This window comes from Macaca fascicularis, chromosome 11 (assembly GCF_037993035.2).
Source record: "Macaca fascicularis isolate 582-1 chromosome 11, T2T-MFA8v1.1".
NCBI lineage: Eukaryota > Metazoa > Chordata > Mammalia > Primates > Cercopithecidae > Macaca > Macaca fascicularis.
Genome location: NC_088385.1, coordinates 20,503,594 through 20,529,955, shown reverse-complemented (window position 1 = coordinate 20,529,955; position 26,362 = coordinate 20,503,594). Strand labels below are relative to the sequence as shown.

The 26,362-nt window shown below is 33.8% G+C and overlaps 1 long non-coding RNA gene across 2 annotated transcripts in view; it reads right to left on the bottom strand.

Moving 5' to 3' along the window:
• Positions 1-825: 825 nt before the first annotated feature.
• Positions 826-26,362, bottom strand: part of LOC123567469 (uncharacterized) — a 212,987-nt gene continuing 187,450 nt past the window's right edge. For both annotated transcript variants that reach the window (XR_012419723.1, XR_006690416.2), the window contains exon 4: positions 826-1,982. This is a non-coding gene — a long non-coding RNA (uncharacterized lncRNA). The remainder of the gene's footprint in view (positions 1,983-26,362) is intronic.

Here is a 26,362-nt window from a genome sequence, read left to right as displayed (position 1 = left end):
ACCAATGTGAACCCCTGAAGGTGCCTCCTTTTAACAAACCCTACAGTTAGCCTCAATATTAGGCTTAGATTCCTGGATCAGTTCCAATTTGGAAAACACACACTGCTTACTAAAATGTCTGCTGCAGTTTGAATGCAATGCAAAGTATTTCTTCACTTTTCATAAAACCTTCAATATGATCTCAAATATATTAAAATATATTTTAATCTCCAGGGTCAATGATGATGTTCAGGGTTGCGTATTCTTTTTCATGACATAGTCAAAATAAAACTTTGCTGTTTCAAAAATAAATACATAGTTTGAGCACATTCTTATTTCATTTAACCTGTATGTATTTACTGTCAAAAAGTCTTTAGGTAATTTTCAGATAGGATAACTGAGGTACGTAGGTAGATAATTGATTGATAGATATACATATACATATGTATATATACATGTGTATATATATACACACACTAGTAAAAGCATCAATTTCAAATGATCAGTTCTGGATTAGCACAATTTCTATACTGTATAACCTGAGTCTAAACTTTAGATTTATGCAGATTTACAGAGAGTTGAATATTCTAGGGCAACACAGAGAAAGATTGCAGATACCTCTTTCTAAGAGGTATCTTTCTAAATTAGTAATCTGACCTTAGTAGATCACCCATTAGAGCAAAAATCCAATATCAAAATGCATAAATGTTGTAAAGTACAATTCTACTAAGATTCTGTCCAGAAAATCAGAATCATGGATTGAAAAATGTTATTTGGGCTAGCTTAACAACTGAATTGATTGACTGTATGACTAAATGTATTGAGATAACAGAATGGCAGTCAAAACATGGACACAGATAAATATTTCATTTACGAATATATTTTGAATTTCTCAAAAAATTTTAACTATAGTATTACATTCATCTACTGATTCTTTTTCAAATACATAAAGTGGAATTACCTATACTTCACTCACTACATAACCTCACTTAGACACATGAAGAAAATCTTTCTTCGATACTAAACATTCTAAAAAGTAGCCCATTAGGAAAAAAGAATCCCTGGCATAAATGGGACGTTGGTAAACTAGATAATTTTTTTATTGGTTTGACTAGTGCTCAAAATCATTTTCTGAGTAGAAATAAGAAGAATAGCCTATAACTGTTTCTTTGCTCTATCTAGAGCAAGTTTAAACAGGCCAAAATAATCTCGTATATTTCTCTGGAACTATGCGAAGTTTCGATAAAACACAGGAGAGTAATTTTTATCAGGTGGCCCTATATTTGGCCAAAAAGAAAAACCTGTTCCCAATCTTATTTCTGATGAACATATCAAAACGATTGTTGTATGCCTCATCTTTTTAAGAAAGCATATGTTAAATAGGGCAGGCAAAGATAAACTTTAAAAGGATTGACTTGTCCTAACAGCCCATCTGTTTCATACTCCCCGCAGAGCACGTCTCTTTTCTGGGGTCCCTTTCAGGTGCGCTCTTACCTTATGTAACACTCTCTTTATTGTAAGTTCATGCTGTGACCCTGTCAGAATTGCTACAGCAGGGGTGACCTCAGTAATGACCATCCACAGCCTGCCAAGCTAACTTGGTCAGTGTTAGCTGATTAAACTTTTAACAACATCCCCTGTGCGATAAAGGGCAAAATGACAACTTTGCCCATCGTCAAGGTGTCTGTATAATAAACTAATTAGTAAACCACACAGTCTGTGGAGCTTTTAATGAGTGCTATCGGCTGGCCTCTGTAATAAAAACCCAGTCTGCCCCCTTTTGGGATTCAATTAAGGCACAGACTGTCATATGCTCGGTCTAGCTGATCAATGAATCCATTCCGACCTTTGTCGGAGCTGTTTGCAAGGTCAGTGGCAGTAGTGAAGAAAGCCGGCTTGGTAAAGGAGATATACCCAACAGCGGCCGACAGGCTCCAAGTCCAGTTGTTAATATCCTTGTGGTCATTTGACATCAGCAGAAGTTTCTCTCATTCAAAGGTTAGCTGAAAGAGAAGACGGCAATGAAAAAAATATATATTGGTATTTTTTCACAGAAAGGTCCTTCTGTTATTAAAAAATGATCATTAGTCTGTTAACATCTAGTTTTACCTTGCGGTATCTTCCTTTTCTTCACCCGGTGGAATAGATGATCCAAGTTTTGTTCTTCCAAATATAACTTATTGATTTAATTCTTTTCCAGAAGTGAAAACAAATGTAACCTTTATGAAATGTAGTTCTGTTTTTATGATTCAGGATGCTGAGGTTTTTACAACGGAATTAAATGAGAAAACATGATGTTTCTTATTAAAAGTCTATGAAGTCAGGAAATTTTTTATTATAATTAAATGTTTTTTGTACTTTATAATTTTGGATATTGCAGGATTCTTCGAGTCTACATCTCAAACCTTTTTTTTTACTAATTTGAAAATCCCCATATTTATCGCTACACAAAAATCTTCAAAAATAAAGTCATTTTTAAGATATTTAAATGATAGTTTGACTGAATATTTTTCTATTTTGATAAGTTACATAAGGAGAAAATAATTGTAAATTCTGTGGGTTGTAGCATTCCCAGACTTAATATTTGTGGATTTTAGAGTGATCCCAAATATCCATGAGAATTAGCAATCTATAATTTTATTTATACCCAGGATTGAAATGCTTTACTGTCAAACTGTGAGATGCAAAATCTCAGAGCTGGAGAGTGAACCTAGCTGACTGCTCAGCAGCCACAACCTAAAGTACCACTGTTGTTGTATATGCAATGAAATTTGAGAAGTCCTATAGGATATTGTTATTTATACTTAATATAAGGTAAAATATATTATAAATGTAATTTAAGATTTCAGGAATTTATATATAAAAGCATATGTCTATCAAGATTCTACAGTTTACTTTTTTTTTTTTTTTTACAAAATGAGCATTTATGTTCAAATTGTGTGGCAATGACATTCAAATTGAAACATTTTAAAGTTCAAACATTTCAATAAACATGTTTGCAGAAAATGAAGAGTCTAATTAAAATTGAATGATCTGCACCTTTGTTTGAGTAACATTGGTATGATTTTTAAGCATTATAAATGAAGATACCATGAAGTCTAGGAATTCTAACTATTAAAGGTTTATCGTAAGGGAATAGTTATACAGCTATAGAATAGGCAATTAGTAAAATATCCACTGCAGAGTTCATTTTAGTAGGAAACAATAGTGCAAAAACTAAATACCCAACCATAGGAGACTACATATTAAAAATGGTAAGTATGTACACTTAGCGAAATATTGTGCAGCCCTTAGAAATGATGATTCAGGGCCTTTAGTCATAGTCATAGAAAAAGATCCATGCATTTGTCAGTGAAGTGACCAATGTGAAAAGCAATATGCTTACATTTTTATTATGCCTATTTCATAGTATATATTAAATACATATAAATAAAATATATGTACGTGTATATTAGTATATTCAAGTACACATGTGTACATGAATATATCTGGAAATATACATGCATAGGTATGTCTATATATATGTATGCACAGGTATATATATATGTATGCACCATGTACATATATAGACAAATCAATAAATAATACATGTATATACATACTCATAAGGGTACGTTCCATTTTTTACATTCAATATTTTCTGATTTCTTCTAATTACTTTTAATAATGTTTTTATGAGGAAAATTTATTATTTAATATTTGCATTTTTTGAGAACAGGTCTTGCTGTATTGCCCAGGCTGGAGTGCAGTAGCATGATCACTGCAACCTTGATGTCCCAGGCCCAAATGATCCTCCCACCTCAGCTTCACGAGTAGCTGGGACTAGAGTCACATGTCGCCATGCCTGGCTAATTTTTTTTTAATAATTTTAGAGGCAAGGTGTCCCTATGTTGCTTAAGCTGGTCTGAAACTCCTAGGTCCAAGTGATCCTCCTGCCTCGGCCTCCCAAAATGCTGGGATTACAGGCATGAGCCACTAAGCACAGCTGTCATCAGGAAATTTAAAAAAACACGCATTCTGAAAAAATTTACTCAATTTAAAATAAAATTGCATATCAATTAAAAAATTAAAATAATTTTAAAAATGTAAAATATGAAATTAAATATCTGCAATGCATTTTTAAATTATAAATTATATTACAAATAAATATATTTTCCACTACATTTTTTCCATAATACTGTTTATTTGGTAGTATTTTCATATAAAATTTATCTAGAAATATATATATTTAAACTCAAAGTTTAGCTTGAGATTCAACATATATTTAGATGAAAATTTTATATATAACAGACTTAACTAAATCACTCAATCATAGAAGAGTAGACTTTCATAACTGGAATGAATTGCCTAGAAAACTGCCACCATTTTATTTAATCTCTTTGGAAGTGGAGTCCAGAGAGACAATGTTATTTCATTGAGATTATACTCAAGCACATTAGAAGCCAAAGGAAAAGTCTTGTGGCTTAGTGAGTTTAGGGTTGGGGGATGATGATCTAAAAGGAAGATATAATCGAAAAAAATTCTTGATTTTTGAATTAAACATTTTTAATTTATCTTTTACTAGGATCAACCCTATCTCTTAAACATAACCTCATACCCTCACACAACATATATATAAACATACACACACAGATACCAAGTGAGAATTAACTAAACAAATTAGTGTTTTTGTGATAACTCAGATCATAGGCATATATCTGAAAGGACATATCATCTCAATTTTCCACAGAGCTTAAGTTCAAAAAATGTTATGAGTGCAATTCTAAGGCATAAGAAGGAATGGTCTGTGCCTTATAAATCACCAATTTTTTTCAGTGAGAATGTTGAGTTTTTCATAAGTAAAGATGCTGCATATCTGGTTTGATCATCTTACTCATGTGACAAATAGACATCAGGTTTCTTCATCATAGATGCTTTTTAAATATTTGTTTTAAAAACTGTAGTTGGTCAGTTTGGGTTTAAATAAGTTGATATTGGGGGTAGGGGTAGGCAAAGGTTAGGGGGATAATGAGGAGAAAACACTTCCCATGTTCCCCAAACTAAATGTATTACATAACTTGGCATCAAATCGTGAGTTTATTATCTTTTTCCAGGTTGCCAAATTTCTGACTTAATTGGACTAGTCCTGCAAAATTATGTCTTTGGAATCTATGACTTTATATCGAAGTTAAGTTGCAGGATAAAGAAAAAAAGAACACAAGGTTTGCTAATTCAAGGATGTCTTAATGTTTTAAATCTACCAATATACTATTCAAGTAATTTGATTTCAATTGGGTAAGAAATTATATTTATACAAACTATTTAATTATTCATGCTCAACATATTGAACATTTTCATAAATACAAAATATAAACGTCCTGTGATTGCTCATGACAAAGTGACCTTTGGTGCCTTCACAGATACAATTTCCTTTGTGTTTGATATTATCATATTTCTACTCATACTACAAAGCACCTAACACAGTAAAGGTATGTTATAATTAAAGTAATAATAATGATAAATACCTGATTTTTGTTGGAATACTGATTTTTATTGGAATACTCATGACAGACATTACTAACACTGGAAGTATATTAATCCACAGAAATTTCTAAGCTTTATATTGTAAAATCAGTCCAGCTCCACTTCTTACAAGATATAGGAGGTAAAGGGAAATAATTGACTCTGTTTGCCAGATACTACATGAGACATTTTATAGCTATTGTGTCATTTAGGTCTTACAGCAATATTGTGAAATAAGTACTTATCATTATTTTTAATTAGAAGATAAAACTAAGATTTGCTCAATTATTAAATACTAGACTTAATTGATAATATTATTTTATAATTAAATGTGCCCTTTCAGATTTGCCAATATAATCAAGTATTCCCTGTAATTACTATATTAATTTTTCTATGTATATTTATTTAACTCCAACATGCGAAGTACTTAGAAGTTAACATTCTCTTCTAATAAGAAAAAGCTGGATGAACTCAAACCCAGTAACTTTTATTTGACCTACCAGAAAACCGAAATTGCAGGGCAAAATAACACCCTGAAATCTGGAGAGACACATGCATCTACAGAAATGTAACAATTGATATCTACTAACTTAGAGGAAAAGCCACTGATAAATGAGGGCACTTAAATGAACTAATATGGCACTTTAGACTTGGAGGAATTGCTGGAGGCTGTGGACTAGCATGAAAATGAGAAGCTCCTGGAGGATACAATCTTAGATCCCCTTACTTACATGGGTTTTCCTTTCAGGGACCCTACTTGGCTCTGACAGTGGGGGAAGAAAGTAACTACTGTCAAACTCTCCCAGACCTCCTTCTCCATTAAAAAAAAAAAAAAAAAAAAAAAAGGTTACCCTCCAGAGAAACATACTTTGCCAAAGTTCAATTCTCAAGCCTTTTTCTAGCAAAAGAAAGAAATTCCCTCCCACTCAAGCCCTCTTCAGCTTTCTTGTCTCTTCTAAGGGGGGAAAATAACATAGTCAACCAGATTCTGAAATTCCAATGAATGCATTGCAAACTCTGTAGCAAAAGAAGAAAGGAGAGAATGGGTGGAAAACGGTGCATTGCTGGGGAAACGGGGAGAAGGCCATGCCACTGGAGAAACAATTGTGACCATCTCAAGCCAGAGACACAGACCTATTAAAAGGCTGAGAGTCAATCATTAGACTATAGAATGTTCCCTCACCCTGCACCCTACCACCAACATCAGCAGGGCTCCAGTATAAAAGCAACACATTACATTTAGAAAAGCTACACTTCCTGATGGGTCCAAAAGGCTAAATATCAAGCATTGAGAAAAACACAAGGGCACTAGAGGAATTGGAAGCTGTACCTATAGTTACAACAATCATTAAAGATAGTCCTCTCCTTAGCCAGATCAATACAAATTCTCTCACCAAAGGCCTTTTTTTACCTCAGTTCCTTTTACTCATTACAACATTTGGCTTTCTACAAAAAGTTACAAAGCACGCCAAAAGGCAAGAGAAAACACTTTTAAGAGAAAATGTCATCATCACAAGAAGACTCAAATATGATACATATGTTGAAATTATCAGGTAGGAAATTTAAAATAACTACATGTTAAGAGTGATAATACAAAAATAAACCATTGCATTGCATAATGCAAGCAGAGAGATAAAATTTTAAGAATCAAAAGTATATACTACAAATCAAAAATACAGTAACAGAAATGAATGTTTTTTGTGTGTTCATCAATAGACTTAACACAACTGAGAAAAGAAGGGGAAAAGAACCATTGAACTTAAAAATAAGTAAATAGACACTTTCTAATCTTAAAGGCAGAGTTAAAAGGATGAAATATCAGAACAGAACATACAAGAACTGTAGAAAAACATCAAAAGGTATAACTATGTGTTATTGGAATACCAGAAGAAAACGAAAAAAGACAACATGGCAGAATGAATATTTGAAGTAATAATGGCCAAGTCTATTCAAAATTAATAATCTCCAGTAAACCAAAGATCCAGGAAGCTCAAAGAACATCACTCAAGGTAAGAACCAAACTACCCAAAGCAAACAAAATACTGACATGCTTAGGCATATCATATTCATACTGTAGAATACAAAATACAAAGAGAAAATGTTGAAGGAAGACAGAAGGGGAATAAAACCACTTGAACTATGGAAGAACAAGGATAACAACTGTAATGGTCTCTTCATTATAAAGCACACAATCAAAAATAGAATGGAGCAAAATATTAAAAATTTTTTAAAAATGATTAATTTAGAATTCTATATCCAGAAAAACTATTGTGCAAAATGTAGGAGAAATAAATATTTAGGCAAACAAAAACTAAGAGAATTTGCTATCAGCTGATGTTCCTTGCAGAGAAATTTTTTTACAAGTTCTTCAGGCTGAAGGAAAATGACACAGGACAGAGACACGACTCTGCATAAAGAAACTGCTTTCAAGAGGACTTATGTGGAGGTAAATCATATATGTATATATATTTACTTTTCTTATCATTAACTAATCTAAATGATAGCATTTTGAAGTAATAATAGTAAAGTGTTGGGTGGTTATAGAATAAGCTATGTGAAATGAATGACAGCAATGTCATAAATGATGGAAGAATGGAGAATACTCTGAGATGCTTACACTACATGACTACATGTGAAGTGGTATAGTGTTATTTGAAAGTGGACTAAGATTAGCAAATTATATACATAACACATGTATTTATATATTATAAAATGTATATATATATTATAAATTATAATTTTGTGTTAACAGAACAGATGAAATTAAGTAATATAAACTGTTCAATTGAAACCACAAAAGACAGAAAATGAGTAGAAAACAAGGACAAAAGAACAAACATCATAGACAACAGTTAAGAACATGTCACATGTAAGTTTAAATATATGAGTAACTATTACTAATGTGAATGGTCTAAAAACAGCAAGGAAGGGAAGATACTGTCAGATTGGATAAAACAAGACCCAATTATATGTTGTCTATAAAAACCTACTTTAGGCCGGGCACGGTGGCTCACACCTGTAATCTCGGCATTATGGAAGGCAGAGGTGGATCACCTGAGGTCAGGAGTTCAAGAGCAGCCTGGCCAACATGGTGAAACCCCATCTTTACTAAAAACACAAAAATTAGCCAGGCATGTGTGGTGGCGGGTGCCTGTAATCTCAGCCACTTTGGAGGCTGAGACAGGAGAATTGCTGGAACCTGGGAGGCAGAGGTTGCAGCAAGCCAAGATCATGCCATTGCACTCCAGCCCATGCCAACTACAGTGAGATTCCATCTCAAAAAACAAAAGAAAAAACCTACCTTAAATGCAACCACAGGTAAGTTAAAAGAAAAAGAAAGGAGAAATATATACCATGTTAATTCTAATCAAAAGAAAGCAAGTCTGGTTACATTTATTTCAGACAAAGCTGACTTTAGAATAAGAAAGATTACTGGGGACAAAGAGGGTCATTACTTAATCATTAAGAGATTCATTTTCCAAGACACCACAACCTAAATGTGTATGCGCCTACTGGAGGGTTCTTCAGAGAAATAGAACCAATAGAATAGATAGATGATAGATAGATAGATAGATAGATAGATAGATAGATAGATAGATAGATAGATAGACAGACAGACAGACAGACAGACAGACAGAGAGAGACAGACAGACAGATGGGAGGGGATTTACTATGAGGATTTGTTCATAGGATTATGGAGGCTGAGAAGTCCCATGATAGACCATCTGTAAGCTGGACAAACAGAAAAGCCAGTAGCATGTGGCTCATCCAATTCCAAAGAAGGAGGGAAACTGATTTTATTAACTCTCAGTTTGAGGCCAAAGACCTGAGAACCTGGAGGTTCACTAGTGCAAGTCCTGGAGTCCAAAGGCAGGAGAACCTGGGGTTCTGATGTCCAAGGACAGGAAAGAAGGGTATTCCAGGTCCAGAAAAAAAAGAGAGTAAATTTGCCCTTCCTTTGCCTTTTCATTCTGTGTGCTCAGCGGCTTCATGGTGTTGATTCACATTGGGTGCGGGCAGATCTTCGTTGTTCAGTCTATTGATTCAAAAAAAAATCTCTTCCAGAAACACCCAGACATACTCAGATATAATGTTTTATGACATGAGCTCTCAAGGTATCCCTTAATCCAGTCAAACTGACACCTAAACTTAATCATCACTGCACCTAAGAAAAAGAGGCAACACTGATAGAACTGAAAGAGTAAATAATCAAATACATTATCATTGTTGGGGACTTAACACCTCTCTGTCAGTAACTGATAGATCAGACAGGCAGAGATCAGTAAGAATACAGATTACCTTAACAGCCTTATCAATCACCTTAGCCTAATTAACATTTATACAATATTACATTTAACAAGAGCACCAAACATAATCTTCTCAGGTTCACATGGAACATTAATTAAGATAGATCCTATTCTGGGGCATAAAGCACACTTTCACAAATTTTTAAAAATATCATACAAAATATATTTTGAAACCATAATGGAATTAAACTACAATTCAATTAACTAAAAAAAGCAGAACAATCTCCAAATATTTAGAAATTAAGCAATAAACTGCCAAATAATTCACAGCACAAAGAAGAAACCTCAAAAGAAATTTTGATATATCTTTGTGAATTGAATTAAAATGAAAAGACCATTCCTCAAAACATTAGGGATCTAGCAAAAGCAGACTTAAAAAAAATTTATAAGACTATATTTATTTAAAAGCTGAAAGAATATAAAAATAAATAAGCTTCCAGAAAAGAAATTATAAAGTCAATAAATAATGCAAGGGCAATATACTAAAGTAAATTCCTTTCCTATATAACATCAATTAACAATTTCACTTTGAAATTTCAAAAAAACCCCCACCATTTATAGTAACAACCTTCCCCCCCCAGTCCCACAAAATAAGTACATGAGTGTGTAAATCTGACAAAATGTGGATAGAAACAATATGTTGAAAGTACGAAACAATATAAGAAAATCCAAGAACATCTAAATAATTGGAGAGGTATTCCATTATGTCAATTCCTTCCACCTGTGTCTATGAACATAATGCATTCCCAATAAAACCCCAGTAAGATATTTTTAAGATATCAAAACATTAATTTAAAAATGTATATGGAAAGGCAAAGAACCTGGGGTAGCCAACACAATAATAATGAATAACAGAGTTGGAGAACTCACATTATCTATTTTTAATATTTACCATAAAACTATGGTAAATAAGAGATTGTGTACTAGCAAAAGAATAAATACATAGATTAATGAAATAGAATTGAGAGCATAGATAAACTGACACAAATGTAATGAACTAACTTTTAATAAAGTTACTAAGGCAATTACATGGAGAATAGCTAGTCTTTTCAAAAGATGGTGCTGGAAAAATTGGATGTCAATATGCAACAATAAGAAAAAAAACTCAGAACCTACATACAGACCTTACATCTTACACAAATTTTAAAACAATAGATCATAGACACAGATGTAAAATGCAAAATTATAAAATTTCTAGAAGAAAACATAGGAGAACATTTAGGAGACTGTGGGTTTGCTGCCAAGTTTTTGATACAATATCAAAAGCATGTTTCATGAATAAAAACATTTGCAAATTGAATTTTAAAATTAAATTTTTTGTTGTATTAAAGGTGTTGTGAAAAGAATGAAAACACTAGCCACAGACTGAGATAAAAATCTCTGCAAAATACAAATCTGATAAAGGACTTATTTCCAAAATATATAAAGTTGTTTCTTAATGTTATTAAGAAAACAAAAGCACAGTTAAAAATGGCCAAAAGATCTAAACATCTGCCTCACCAAAGAAGATATACAGATGGCAAATAAGCATTAGATAAGATGATCAAATCATTTGTCATTGGGAAAAGGTGTAAATTGAAATACAAAATTAGATATTACAGCACATCTAATAGCATGGCTAAAGTCTAAAACTGTGACAAAGCAAAAGCTGACAAAATGTAGAACAACTGGAACTTTCATTTCTGATAGGAACTTTATTGCTGCTGGTAATGAAAAATGGTATAGCTATTTTGAAGACAATTTGGTAGCATCTTATAATACTAAACAATGTCTTATCTTATGATCCAGTACTCATGCTCCTAGGTATTTGCTCAAATGAGTTGAAAACTTATGTGTATTCCAGATCTACATATTAATGTTTATAGCACCATTATTCATAATAGACTCAAACTGGAAGTGACCAAGGTGTCTTTCAATAGGTGAATGGATAAATAAGTGAATAGGTAAACTGTGGAATATACATACACTGGAATACTGTTTAGCAATAATAAAAAATGGACTATCAAGCAAAGCAAAAACAAGGATGAAATTTTGGCAAAGGCAAAAATATAGAGAAAGTAAACAGATTAATGGTTGCCAGAAATTTGGAGAGAGTTAAATAGGTGAAGCACAGAAAATTGTTATGTCATTGAAACTATTTGTATGTGACTGTAATGGTATAGTCATCACACAATGTACTTGTCAAAACCTACACCTTCACAGAACAAAATGTGAGCCATACTGTATGCAAATTTTTAAAACTCACTTAAAAGGTCAGGGATACCAGGATAGAATGCAGGCTGTGATAAAAGAATCCAGCCTAACAAGTGCATGAAACAACATCAGTGAAAAGAGTTGGGTGAAAGTAACCTTGGAAATGAGTGGAGTCTAAAACTAAAGGCAAAGGAAACTGGACATAAGCACTTTACTCTAGCTGATAAAGTTGCTTCCCACAGGAGTATAGGATAACAATTCTAAAGCATACATAAACACATACAACACAATTTAATAAATGGTAAATAATGGAACCCAACTTATCACTGTTATAGTGGTAGGTTACTGACAAGAACCTGTTGACTAGAGTTGGAGACATCAATATAAAGTCATATTTATCTTAATGAGTATATATAAACAAGCGGAACACATTTACTGGTATTTATGAAAATGTAAACATGGATTAGTGTACACACATATATTACACTCTTCTGTCAACAGAGAAGTGTAGTAGCAATGACACCATGGCAGCAATGGGTACATCTAGTTCCCAGGTTTGAGATTCTAATATCATTTTCCAATAAAAATAACAATGGTTTTTTTTTTCTTTTCTTTTTTTTTTTTGAGACGAAGTCCCACTCTTGTCCCCCAGACTGGAGTGCAATGGCACCATCTCGGCTCACTGCAACCTCTGCCTCTCGGCTTCAAGCAATTCTCCTGCCTCAGCCTCCCATGTCGCTGGGATTACTGGTGTAAGCCACTGCGCCCGGCCAACAAGGGCTCTTTAGAGAAGTGGCTAGAGTCTAAGATATGAGCAAGTAATATGCAACATGAGCCTAGAATGTCTTATAGTGCCAAAAAGCAAGGAAGTATGTGCTACAAAAAGACAACAAACAAGCACCAATGGGAATATGTCAAAAGGACAAAAGACTCAAAGAATCCCCAATAGCCAAAGATGGAACCATATGAGCAACAAATACAATGCCATTGAATTATCACACAAAATATAAAATATCTATAAATCTATACTGATATAAATAAATAGATAGATAGATAAATAAATGGAGAATAGGCAAATAACCCATCAAGATGAATTGCAAAAACTTTATGTGGATAATCCACTGTCACGGAGACTGAGAATAAATTCCCTGTCTTTAAGTATAGGCTGCACATTACTACTTCTGAAGAATACATTAAAAACAAGGAGAGGGAGTATAATATGTCACAGTGGAGAAAACAGAAAAATTTGACCTTACAAAGATGATTAAGGGTAATACCAACAATGGTAGATTTTGCTGCTATAATGCACCCCTGATGTGATGTAAGGTGATATGATGAGAATGACAAATTAGCTCTTTGGTTTTTCTCTTAGAATCTATAAATCCAGTCTAGTCATGAGGAAAGTATCAGATAAATACCAACTGAGGGACATTCTACAACATACCTGACCAATAATCCTCAGAACCATCAAAGTCATTAAAACAAGTTAAATCTGAGAAAATCACAGCAGAAGGTGTTTAAGGGGAAGTAACAACTAAATGTATCCTGGATAATATCCTGGAGGAGAAAAGGGAAAATCTGTAAAAATTAAAGACATCTTAATAAATTATAAACTTTATTTTGTAGCAATGTTTCAATATTGGTTTATTAATTGGAACAAATATTCCACAGAAAGGTGAAATGTCAGTAATGTAGGGAACTGAGTGTGGAATATATGAAACCTGCCTGCCGTATTTTCACAATGTTTCTGTAAATCTAAAACCATTCTAGAATAAAATTATAATTTAAATAAAAGTCTAAAAAAAAAATCCATGGTAGCTAGACATGCAGGAAGGGAATTCAGAGAGATTAGACAATGTCCATATCATGGAGTATCATGAAGGCCATGTTATCACAGAGATATTGTGTACTCTGTTGATTGGAAGCCTTGGTGATGTTATGATTTTATTTCCATTTTAAAAAGACAACACAGGATCTTATGTGGCATACAGATTACTGGATGAAAAAAACTGAAAGTCAACAAACAAAGAACTATTTGAAAGCTACTAAAAGAGTTCCGAAGAGAAACACTGGTGGTCTTGATAAGTAGAACTGATGGGAGATGAAAGACCTATGGAATATGAGACAGGGTTCATGGGACAAGCTAACGATTTTTGTTCTGTGCACACTGGTGTAATAATGGTAGCATTTTCTCCTATAGAGACATTGAAGAAAAATCCTGTTTGAATGTGGGGGTTGCCAATTAAATATCACAGCAATTCTGTTAGTTTCACATCATAGCACCCATTTTTCTTACACACAGAGGAAAGGTGGCTGAGAGACACTGAAATTCACCAAAATTTTTACACTTAAAAGCATTACAGCTGAGACACTATCTCATATGAGTCCAAAACGTCTGATCTTTGCATATTTCACATTGTTTACTCTCTGGCATGGGGAGAATAAATTTCTTTCTCTGTCTCTACAATTTTCAAGGTAAAGTCTCTGTGGCTATTGGCCTACTAGCCTTTCAAAAACACGTGTGAAAACTTTCCAAATGAGAGGAATTCAGTAATATTATCTCAAAATCGACTTTCACCTTTTGGTTTCCTTGAGAATGCAAGGCAAAGGGGCTTAACTTTACTTCTAGCAAAGGAGGGAGAAATTTTCACCATCTTCTGGTAATAAAATAATATACAGGTTGGTATATGTCATTTGATTCAAAATCTAGGGCTGCATTAGCACTTCTGTGGGCCCTACTCACTTTTGACTTTGTATGCCCCTTCTATTAAAAGCATATTCGAAATTATATTTTACACTACAGTTGCAATAATAATATATTAATGTTACACCATAACATTTTCTTTGATGATCTACAGTACCTACAATGCCTAATAGGTAAGTCAACCGGGTTCATATCTCTGTGAAGAAGGTTCCTACAGTGTTAAGGTGATGAACAATAGAAGATATAGCTTACCCCAAATCACAGGTTCTAGAGTTTTCCAAATGAGAATTATTTCAATTCATGATGATGGTCTATAAAATCAATAACTCATTACAGATTACTAAAGCATATCCTCTGGCCCCCAGACTTTTACTAATATAGTTTTTTTTTTTTTCCAATGAGGGATGCAATTCTTCAGTTTTTTTAGATTAAGCCAGCATGTTTTCTTTCCTTAGATGGTTTGTGACATTTATATTCATTTGGAAACCCTGATTTTACTCAACTTATTAATGCTGTTGTTCGTATTTTATGATATTTTTCTCTTATCTCATTGTTAAAAGGAACAGGACTTTAAGAAAATTTGTGTGTATGTGTGCATTTCTTTCTTGCCCAAATATTATGGGCAAGAACTGCTTTCTCAAGTTTTAACTTACATAGTGCATCTGGGACACATTTTCTGCTCTTTTAGGCTTGCCATAAACAAGTAAGTTTAAATATCTCAAGCATTTGGTCTTTGCCCTAAATATGCTAAAGCAAGGGAAATATTTTTTTATTAATAATTTTACCTTTTCTAAGAAAGTCATCACATAAGAAGGGCAGCACATTAATTAATACATGTACCCAGAGGAAAATCAAACAGTTGAAATAATAAATGTGGACATGTCTCTGAATATTTGAATAGAATTTTATTATTTAAGTTACTAGCAAATTTAATCTGTAGTCTCAGGCAAGATAATGCTTGGAAGTGTTTTATTCTTAGGACTGAGAATTCTAGATACCTAAGAGTTTATACTTTTGCTCTTTAAAATGTATTTTAATAACTAAGAATGGAATAATTTTAAAGATGATCAATTACTACATTTTTAATAGAATTGATATATTGCACTGATGACGCAAAGACATTATTTTAAACACGTTATTGTTATATGTTGATATCCATATGTATTTTTAGGATCCCAAAAGGCACTTGGATTGTTTTATCCAACTTAAAAAGCTTCTAGACACTTGTACATTTTGAGGTGTTACAATACTTCCATTAGTAGTATAAGATCAATCAGGGAAAGGCGGTTTGTGGCAGAAAATGTGCTTCGTTTTGGACATATCGCATTTCGTTATTGTAGAGATTATAAAATTAAAAAGCATTAAATGAAACAAAGTAACATATAAGTTATCCTAGTCTGCCGACATGTCATGCTGAGTTTTCAAAAATGTTATTTGCAAATAAGAGTGCATCAGACTACCTGAGTAAAATTTATTTTAAAAAATCCTTTCTTCTTAGGCAACATTTGACAGAGTTTATCAAGGTCCCCAATAGCAACAATGTTGCTAACAATGTGGACTGTTAATTGCTTCAATAAATAAGCATGTAAAGTGTATATTTATATTTAATATTTCAAGTAAAAGTGACCTACATGAATAGAAGAAGAAAAATTTGAAAATGTATAGGCTGTTAATTAAATGACATGAGAAGGGCAAAATTGAGCAAGGCAAGTGGATATGTTTGAAAGATAGGGTTTTTTTTTTCCGTTTCTTCTTAAATTCTCTCTAATAAGGTTATCACTTTTATTTCTCAATTTATTGAAACTACTTGCATCAAAGTCACTGATTCTTCCACATTCATAAATCCAATTGTGAATTCTCAGTCCATATCTTATTCTACAAACAGCATTGGAACCAGGAGATCAGAGTTTCCACTCCCTGCTTTAGCACCAAACTCTTCAATTAGAATTTTTCAGAGAAATTCCTTACGTTAATTTTCTTTCTCCTCTTAACTTCACCCAGTATGAAACATTTAAATGCCACCCATGTGGTATAACTTGAACATCTCACTTGAATTGAAGACCCCTATATCTACCTGATTACTTAATATTTCCATTGAATGTGTCATAGAATTCCCAAACTTTGCATGTTGAAATTTTATGTATATTCACAAACTTGCTCCATCTATAGTGTTTCTTGTCTCAATGCAAAGACTGTTTGGTTCTAGTTAAGGCCAAAATGCCTTGAAGAAATAACAACTCTTCCTCCTCATATATCATATGCAACTAGTCAAAAACTGCTATTGAATCTACCTTTAAAATATACCCAGAATATGATTACTACTCACTACCCTGGTCATAGCCACCATCCTTTTTCCCAAGTATTATTGCAGTAACTTTATCTGTCTTCCTGCTTTCATCCTTGCTCCTTCTAAAATCTGTTCACTGCAGAACAACGACACAAAGTCATTCAAACTTAGTGAAACCAGTTCATTGTGTGTCTGTGTGAGAGTGGCAGTAGCGTAAGTGTTGAAAAATGTTTACGTCATTGATTTTGGTCTGTAATGTTAAGGTAGAGCCAACAGGATCTGCTGAAGTATCTGGTGAATGTTGTCAAGTGTAAGAGGTGTCAACAAAAAGAATGAGTGGCCTGAGCAAATAGAATAGAGTTGTCTCTAACTGAGAAGGAAAGACCGAGGAGAAGAAAATTTAAGGAGGAAAAAGATGGGCAGGAGTTCAGTTCTGGACACTTTAACTCTTAGAAGCATATTAAGCATCCAAGTGGAGATGTCAACGCATCTCTGGACAAAAATTTGAAGATTGGGAAAATAGATACAGTTGAATTTATAAATTTGGGCACTGATGGAGGAGAGGTTGCTTTTAAAGCTATGAGCCTTGAAACCAGGTCATTCTTTTGCTTAACACCTTCCAGTTGCTCTGCATCTCCGTCAAGGCCCTACACAATCTGGCCTCTCACTACCTCTCTAACTGCATCGCCTATTTCTCTATGGCTTTGCTCCTTCCACTCTCTCCACTGTTGTTGTTTCTTAAGCACATCAGGCAGACTTCCCACTGAGGGCCTTTGTAATGGCTGTTATTTCTCTTGCAGATGCTCTTTTCCCATCTCTTTCAAATTTTTACTCAAAAATTCAAAAAAAAAGTGATTGCTCCCTAACTGTTCTATTTTACATAGAAACCTTTTTCCAGACTCCCACTATCCTTTATTCCTTTTGCCTTCACATATAATTTGGGTATTGCTTAATTTATTGTCTGTACTCTCCCTTATTAATTATTAAATAGGCCCATGAGAAAACTTATGATTTTTTTGTTTTACTATTTAATTTCTTTTTATAACAGTAGGCAAAATCTCTCAATAAATATGTGTTGGACTTGTTGAATGACTATAGATCCATATGGTGAATGTCAATTTTAAACAATCTTGATGAAATTATTCTATGTGGGTTGGATGAGAGTATGAAACATTGTTTATAGAGGTGAATTTTCTGATGAGAATTCAAGCTAAAATTATAGTTATCATTATGAAAGGATTAGGTCAAATTCATAAATAAGAAGGACAAAGTGGTTTTCAACATTAATATCTCTTAATTAGCTACTTGAAAATAAAAATAGTTTTTCTGTCATCTCCTCTAGATATACTGATCTACAGGTATCTGTATTTTATTTTACTTTATTTTATTTTACTTTATTTTATTTTATTTTTTGAGATGGAGTCTCACTCTGTCACCCAGGCTGAAGTACAGTGGCATGATCTCGGCTCACTGCAACCTCCACCTGATGTGTTCAAACAGTTTTCCTTTCTCAGCCTCCCAAGTAGCTGGGACTACAGGTGCCCACCACCATAGTCGGCCAATTTTTGTATTTTTAGTAGAGATGGGGTTTCACCATATTGGTCAGGCTCATCTCCAACTCCTGACCTCAGATAATCCTCCTGCCTCGGCCTCCCAAAGATAGTTTTAATGCAACTTGTCCAAGGACCATGCTTTGAGTAAATGCCTTAGAGAAAGAGAATGGAAAGTTGAAAGAAAACTTCTAGGATTTGAGGGAAGTGAGTTCCCATTCTCACTAAGAGTCATCTTAAAAGTATGTGATTAAATAGCAGAATTAAAAATTTGATTTAGTATTAGAGAGTCTTTTTCTTCTTTGTCAGGACTGATAAACTGAGGAAGATAGACCATTTTATTCCAGGAAGAATTTAAAAATAGATTCTCATCTTTCTGCAGTGATTTTTATGATAGTCTATTTTAAGATATCAGATTAGCAAAAATGAATGCATTGTTCTTTTCAAGTGCTGTGATTATGACTTTAAATCTTTTTAACAGCTATGAAGGGATAGACTATATGTTTCATGGTAAGTTTTAAGTTGAGATAATTGATAATAGGGCCAACTTTTCTTTGAGCATCAAAGTGAATACAATTTTAATTCTTTTGAGCCTTCCTTCCTTCCTTCCCTCCTCTCCTCTCCTCTCCTCTCCCCTCCTCTCCTCTCCCCTCCTCTCCTCTCTTCCTTTGTCTTTTCTTCCATTTCCCTTTCCTTTCCTTTCTTGATAGCGTCTCACTCTGTAGACGAGACTAGAGAGCAGTGGCAAGAGGCACGATCATGGCTCACTGCAGACTCCACTTCCCCAGGCTCAAGTGATCCTCCACCTTCACCTCCTGAGTAGCTGGAACTACAGACATATGCCACCCTGCCTAATTTTTGTATTTTCTATAGAGATGGAGTTTTGTCATGTTGCACAGGTGGGTCTCCAATACCTGGACTCAAGCAATTCACCAACTTTAGCTTTACAAAGCTCTGGGACTGCAGGCATAAGCCACTGTGCCCAGCCTCTGCCCATCTTTAATGATTTTCTTTCTCTCTCTCTGTCTCTGTCTCTTTCTCATCAAGGTGTACATTTTTAGACCTAATCAAGGCCATATATAAATATAAAAATTTTTTTCATTTGTAAAATTAGTATTTTGTGCAAGATTTTCAATGGAAAAGACACTCCAGAAAGGTATAATTTTTACGATTTTAATTTAATATCATGATTGCTATGGTTAAAATGTGTCTCCCAAAATTCATGTTTTAGAAACTTAATCCCCAGTGCAAGTGTTGGGAGGTGTGGCATCATAGGAATTGATTAGGTCATAAGGTCTCTGCTCTCATAAAGGGATTAATGTCATTATCTCAAGAGTAGATTCTGATAAGCCAGTTTGGTCTCCTCTGGTTCTCTTGCTCTCCCCCAAACTCTCTTGCACTTCACCTTCTGCTGCAGGATAACACAGCAAAAAGGCTCTCACCAGATCTGGGTCCCTTAACCTCGAACTTCTCAGCATCCAGAACTGTAAAAAATACGTTTCTTTTCTTTATAAATTATCCAGTCCATGGCATTCTATTATAGCATCACAAAGAAGACTAAGACATTGACATTTTACATTTCTCAATATTGATGAAATAGAACGTCTATCACAGTAGTAACAGAGGGCAAAAAGAAGAAGGGATTGAGAAAAACAGTAAATTTTTGTTGCTGATGTTATTTTTCTCTTGACATTTTCGAATATATTTGCACTGTGGTATTGGATACTCAAATAAGATTTTAGCTTACTTCAAAATATTGCTGAACTAAATGTTTCCTTTATTTTCATGAGTTTTAAAATAACCAAAATGTAAACAGAAAAACTAGTCCAGGACCAGGTTCTAAAGTGGTCATTTTCTTATTAAAGATTCCCTTCAAGTGTATGTATACAGTTTTATTTAGCATTTCCAATCCCACATAAACACAAATATACACACCTTTTATCTCTAATTATACTCTGAGCTGTTTCAAATCTGTTCCTGTGTAATTGGGGCAGGGTTTGTCTGTATGACATTAACTAGTTTTTTTGTTTTTTTGTTTTTTTTTTTTTAAAGAACAGCAGCAGAATTTGAAGTGATGAAACCATTTTAATTTTAAACATCCAGCCTTATCTAAGACTTCAATTTAAGAATGGGAACCTGAAAGAAATACATACAATATTTTGTTGAAATAAATCTTTCTTTTCAACTTCCAGAAACATCATGAGATTACACAGCCTGATTTATAAAAGAATTTGGAGCAAGCTTCAGACTTTAAACATTCAAAACTGAGGTTTGTTTATTTCATTTTCTACTTACTAAAAGAAGAGTTTCTAACCTGAACTAAAGGCCTGTGCTATATGTACTTGAGGTACTGGAGTGCTATATGTGCTAACTAAATTGCGACTCTATTTTACCACTGGTGACCTGAGTGAAGATTCAAACTTTCTTCATGTTTTTATTTTTAATATAAATATAAAAATGCTAAGCTGCAGAAAATACTGAATACACATGGATTTAACCTCAAGAAGCTCTGTAAAATTCTTAAATGACATTATAAAAACAAGAAGTTAAACCTAAAGCATCCTCCTTAATATAATTTGAGAAAAATAAAATGTTCATATCTTATGTAAGATACCAGTAACTCCTTGTTAAAACGCTACAATGAGTAAGAAACATGCACTGACCAATTTAAAACTTTATTTTTTTTTTCTATTGAGGATCATGAGATAACTTGGTTAAATTTGTTAAATAAAACAGATATACTAGTCAGTAATTATTGATGGGTGTGATACTTTTGGCATGACTAACAGTTTACTCTTAAAGAGAAGGTTACTAACAGGAAGGGCAAAACACAGTAAGATATAATCAACTCAAATTAGAAAACTCTCTTCTACTGGAAAAAAAAAAAAAAGACTTTTGGTCACCCTAAGTTACAAAGTTCATGGTTTGGTGCTTTTAATGAGAAAAATGACTAATATTTATATGAAACTTTTCAACAGTTATTTCAAATGCTATTCCTCAAAAAATATCAATTTGTAACAGTATTATCTTTAAAAAATTCACATTCAAAGAGACTAGAGTTTTTATATCTAGTAAGTCACATATCTGATAATTGATGGAGAGAAATCTGAATGCCACTTGTTTGACAATAAATCCTGTGACCCATCTGGTGCCCAGTTAATTTGGATGCCTCTAAAGCATTTATTTCAGACCTATTTATAATTAATTTACCCCCTAAAAACTATTTCAATTTGCATCTGAAACCTATGACACATTTCAAGATATTGAATATATCCAACTCCAGGAGATGTAGAGTTGAGTCTGCCAAGGTCCTTCTTCAGAAAATAATTTGCTTCCCAGCTTGGAGATGTGTGCAGTTCTGTATCCGACAAGCACATGGGCATATACATGTGTGGCCATATGGCCCCATCTAGGGAATGCTGGTAATGGGTGAATGAATGTATAGCAGTTGGACTTTTCCTTCCTTCTATTTTGAATTCCTCTCTGCCCTTCACAGCAGTTACTCCCTAGTATACATCTTGCATCCCAAACTGTGTCTCAGAATCTGCTTCCATAACATCAGGACCAACTACATCATCTGTGGGGCCAGTGCAAGGAGGAATCCCAGGGACCCCTTTTAATAAAGCATCTGACTGCATATTTTTATGTTTAATTACTCACAGCTTTCAAGCCCTATAGTGGGACAAGTCCGTAAGAAAGCTCTCACTCCCTTCCTTGTTACCAGATGAGAATGATCAAACCACGCAAACCGAGCTCCTATGCAGAGGCTCTCCTCCCAGCATGTCTGAATCACAACAGAAACCAAAGTCATATTCCCCTTATTCACTCAAGCCATTTTGAACCTGCTTGGGAGTCTACCCTCCTGTCCCCAGAAACGCCCATAATGAGATTAATACATTCTCATACTCTGTCGGTGCATGTGTCAACATCTAAACCTATCCTGCCTTTTGCAGAATGCTACCAAAACACCCATGTTCCAAAATATTAAAAGTCTCAAGACTGCAGCAGCAGAGGATTGAACCAAATGCAAGGCCATTCTTAGCACTTAGCATGTGATCCCATGTACCTACACAGGTCACAAACATGGAGCCAGCCCTGGGTAAACCCAACCTCCAGCATCAGCTATCTCTTGTCTTTTTATTAATTTTGTGATCTCAGTTGGGGAAGCAAAATTCATAGTATTCATTTTTGGGGAGTCTGTTGTAGCACTCTTGTACCTACAGTTGCTTTTCCACTTTTCTCTTTTCCTGGTGTTTAACGCTGTGCTTCCACACTCAATTTTATGAGTTCTTGTAATTTCCCCAGTCTTATTACTAGCCCCTTTCTAAGAAAGCCCTCCAAGTGGAAGTGATGGTTGACTTATCATTCATGTATTCCATTCCCCCAAGTATAAAAGGGATATCTATCATAGTTATTTACGGCACTTATGTGTGTGCATTGTCCTACCCTCACCACCCTCCTTACACAGTCTAAATTCTACATTCTTACATACCATTTTGTGCAAACATTGCCAATAATTGTGCCTTTCTTTCATTTTATTATTCTCTCCTTGCAAAACTCTAATCAAGTTTAATTGTATTCTCTGGTACTCTGAACCTGGACATGGCTCACTGTCTCAGTTTAAAGTCATAAACAATAGTTTCAAGTGACTGTTAAATTTCCCTCTGTACTGGATTATCTTATAAGCATATCTTGTACATATATACTGTAATTTCTTCCATATTAAAAAGAAAATTTTCTAAATCTATATTTTCCTTTAGCTGTTACTCCATTGTTTTTTCTTAACTTTAAAAGAAAAACTCCTCCCATTTTTGCTTCAATCACCTTCTTTCAGGTGTTTGACTCTACAATATGCTGCAAATGCATTTATTGAGTTCACAAATGAGACCCATGTTGCTAAAAACAAAATTCTAGTGTCATTATTGACACTTTTCTCTCATATCTGATCAGTTATCAAATTATTTTATTTTAATTTCAAAACATATCAAATTTGGCTTTCAATACCCAAAATGATCCCGATTCAATCCACGCTCATCTTTTGATGGGATGATCTTTATTTAAAGCTCCTTAACTAGTCTCTCTGCTTCATTCTTTAACTCCATTAGCAGATTTTTAAGTCCAGACGTCAGAGTTATAATTTTTAAACCTAAGTGGACTTATGTCCCTTCTTATTTGAAATATTCATATTGCCTTCATCTCACAAATTTAAAAAGATCAAAGTCTGCAAGAGCCTAAAGGTAACATTTAACCTGGATCCCCATACTTTTGTGAACAAATATGCAAATACTCTACCTTTCCTTCCTTCTTTCCAACCACACTCACTTTCACATTTTTCCTCAAACAAGCCAAGCACACTCTTGCCTCAGAGTCTTTGTACTTGCCTGCTCTTCCTGGGATGCCTGATACCCTTGAGTAATGCTCGCCAATCTTTGGTCAAATGTCACTTTCTCAATGAGTCCTTCTAAGATCACTCGAAGTAAAGTAGCAACCCTTTTTCTGATTCCTAATCGTCAATTCCCATATTACTCTTCAGTTTTCCTCTTGCTTGTAGTATTTTAAAGTTTTTATCATTAGTATCTATAGATACTAATATATAATATCTATATATATACCATAGACAGAAAGGTCAAGACAGAGGTAAATTTATTTATTCTGTCTATTGTATGTCTCCTGTCAGTGGAATAAAAGTTTCATGATAGCAAGAATCTTTAAGTGTCTGGAGCACAGCAAATACTCAATAAATAATTATGAATTAATTAATCAAGGTATAACTGATAGGGCTCTTATAAAACATTCTTAAAGCTTTTTACAAGTTCTAACAACCTAAGACACAATTAACATTGTATTAGTGACTCGTTAAAGATTCCTTGCAAGGACAAATCCAAAGATTGAAGTATATATGAATCACTGAAGAGGTAGAACATGAAAATAATGTTTGAAATATGAAAAAAATACATGTTAATGAAATAACTCAAAATGTAGACATTTTATAAGCAGATGATATGTAATACTTTCAAAACCAATATAAAGCTAAGTGGAAAATGACAAGATAGTCTGAATTTGGTGAAATATACTGGCCAATATACTCACAGGTTACAATTCATCCATCATGGCTTTAGCTTATCATGATCCCAGGATACTCGCTGAGAAGGCAGCTTGTGATTTCTTCAGGAAGCTACCCTACACATACATGCGAGATGTATGTGTATGCCTGTGTATGTAAGTGTGTTTATATAAGGAGTGAGCGATGTATTGCAAAGGGAAATGGAGAACTTTGCACTTTTGTTATTAGGTTAAGAGACCAAATCTAGTCCACTTTTTAGAAATATCTTCCTCTTGTTTCAGGTTGTTTAAGCTTTCTTCTTAATGTTTTGGCATGGGTATGGAAAGGCTGTAGTCAAATATGTCATTGTTTGATATTAAAATATGGGTGCATTAATCTTACAATGACCTTTTCCCTGAACTTATTCCTAGAAAAAAAAAAAGATGCTGCATCTTTTGTAAGTAACTTCAAGGCAAGATATCATACAGCATTCAAATATAAGCATTTATCCAGTTAATCATCAAGCATTACCTACTTTCATCAATGTTCAGGAGCTTAATTCCAGGATTACTTATCCCAAAAAAAGCTAAATACAAAAATCAGAAGCACAGACCCAAACAATAGAACTTTTATATCATGATAATTAGAAAAGGAACCTATTACCCAGGATTATAATTAGTGACTAACATATTAAATGACCTTTAACATTTACCTTAAGCCCTGGATTTCTGGAAAACCAGCAAGGTTATGAATGCCATATTAGTGATCTTTAATCTTTATTACTGCTGTGGACAGAATTTTAATGATTTTTAAATAGGCAGTGGTCACTAACATATCCCTATTAAAATTAAAAAAAACTCATAAAAAATTAAATGGATTAAGACTTCAAATGTACCATCATCAAAAGTATTATCTAATTATGGAGTTCAGTGAACAGGCCAAGTGAAATGGTTGGTAATATTAGTTACTTGCCACGTGGGAATGCCCAGGATTTATGCACAAATAGATTCTGCTTCTGTTGCAACATAGTAATTAAGAATTTGTCAGGGAAATTTGACCCTCTAGGGTAGAAATTACTTTGTAAAATAAGAATGGCAGAGCACTAGTCTCCTTGCTGCACATAATTTAACTTGATTATTTATACATCAAAGAGAGTCTGCAGTGACTGCAGTATAATATTTAAGTAGAGGGATATTAAAGAAAGAAGCATCTAGTGAAATCTTTTTCCCAAATCTCCATGAGAAAATAGAAGAAATTTTCATAAAGCATTTCATTTTGCATATAAATTGGAGCCTAGATTGTGCCTGTGAATTTACTGCTGTCAAATTTAATTTTTCTTTAATTCTTCAGACCCAGATGTGAAAGGCTCTGTGTGCAGGCTGCAATTTTCAATGCTTACAGGTAGCTCCCGGATCGATAATGTGTCTTTATGAGAAATTACCATTAATGTTATTGAGTACGCATTTTGTTTTATAGGATAATAAGGTAATATGAAATGCCAATTCATTCATTAGAAGAGGGCTAAGTGCTTAAATGAAATGGGTGACAGGTCTGAAAAAAGATGTAGTAATGGGCAGGAAGGCAAGAATGGATTTTTAATGACCTAATATGTAAAAGTTAACCATGTTTTTGCATTTTCTCTTTATACATGATGTAATTTATAATATAAAGAAGTTTATTTAAGTTACAGAATGCGTTTTGGCTAAAAACCCTCTGCAAAAGTGAATAAATATCAACTAGGTTTCAGAACATTTTTCTAATGAGTTACTTTTACTGAGAACACAGCACCTAAATTAA